The sequence below is a fragment of the Mus caroli genome, unplaced genomic scaffold, assembly GCF_978045245.1.
Source record: "Mus caroli unplaced genomic scaffold, Mus_caroli_1 scaffold_7, whole genome shotgun sequence".
In the NCBI taxonomy this organism is placed as follows: Eukaryota; Metazoa; Chordata; class Mammalia; order Rodentia; family Muridae; genus Mus; species Mus caroli.
This window is the reverse complement of record NW_028227262.1, coordinates 142,737,122-142,738,889: the sequence shown is the minus strand read 5'-3', so window position 1 is coordinate 142,738,889 and position 1,768 is coordinate 142,737,122.

Genomic DNA, 1,768 nt, shown 5'->3' with positions numbered 1-1,768 from the left:
GAAGCTGATCTGCTTGAGGGTGGAAGAACAATTCCACAGAAGCAAGCCTTTCTTTCCCCACGTAGTATGGGGTATTGTGCGGAAGTGGTTGCCTGTTCCTGGTGAGGGGTAGATATACAAGTAAGCTCAAGCCACCCAAGAGTAGGGCACCCTAGGAATCCCAGGGAGCTGTCTCCTCAGATGGGCTCTGTAAAGAGGTCATCATTATATGATGATAAACCTTGAGCACCTTAGAGATTTGGAAAAGCACCTGAAAGGACAGTAAAACCAACAAAGACACACTAAGTGGAAAGGATATTCCCTGGAACTGTAGGGTAGCTAGAAGAAAATCGGGGCATAGAACTCTCTGAGTTAGTGATTGGTCACAACACAGTAAATCCTGAGGACTCACAAAGTGTCAAGGCTAGAGCTAGCTGTTGGTTACATTTGAGAACTAGACAGTAAGTCTCTATTTGCAGAAAACCCTGCAAAGGGGCCCCAGCCTCCTTTCTTCATGGAGAAAGGAGGCTGGGGCTCAGCTGGTGGCGCTCATCCTGCTGGCGACCTTGCCAGCACGTGAGCTGCTGGGGAAGAACTGTGTGTGCCACCTGCATAGTACTAAAGTGACACCCAGGCAAGACATGCCCACCGGATAACAGTGGCACTACTTTTTTTTTTTAACAGGGCATTTACTCTGTCCAAATTCTTTTTGGTTCTTTATTCCATTCCATTATTTACCAGTTCTACCAGGCAGCTGAGAATACGCATCTTTATGTCCAAAATCACTTTAATATAACTTTGTATTTCAGACTTCGTTGATCTTTTATTGACTTAATTTTAGCTGTTTACTAACATTGAGGCTAATCTCCTTTTCCATAGGATACATATAGGGTACTCTAATTATCATAGTAATGATTATAATACTTTCTTACTCACTTGTATTTCAGGTCACCAACTATTTTGGTGTCTGTTTACTGACTTAGGCGAGATAAAACTTATTCAGGGATAGAATACAGAAGAAAGCTAAGGCTGAGTAGTAGAGAGGTGACATTAAGTAGCTAAAAAGACCACTTCCCAATGTCATGGTAGGTTAAGTTCAAAGTGGTGCAAACTGTCAGCTCTGTCCAAATGGCGAGACGTTGTTTCCCTTTCAGCGTGGTGAATGTGGATACTGATATTCTCTCTCTTAATGAAGAATGCATTTAGGTTCATACATATTTCTAACAACACTAAATTAGCTTCCAAGAGTCCTTTCTATGCTAAACTAAATCTCCCACTCAGACAGTAGGAATGGCAACCGTCAACAACTTCCATAAACTTGGTTGTGTAAGATGAATGTATGCAGTACCTCAGAATATACATACTGCTAAAATATCCAGCGCTCACTTCCCCAATTTTAATAGAGATATGATTCTTAGAAGTATGACCAAAGAGCCAACAGACTCTACCAACCACTTAAGAACATTATTAATATCCCAGAAACTAAGTAAATTACAGATATTTAAAATGATTAATATTTTAAAAACACAAGTTTTAAAGGGCCTCCTTAAAAATTTCAGTAAATGTTACAGTAAAAGAAACACAAAAGACATTAAAGTATAATGTCATTTCATAGAAACATCTTGTAAAATTGGATATGGAAATCTGATGAATCCCAACATCTGACTGTTTGATTAATATTAAAAAAATTATTGCATGGACTTTATTGGGACTATGTAAGTTTCTTATAAATCATGAATATAAAATTTAGGAATAGAGGCAAAAGATCAAGACATCTGAACCAAAAAGA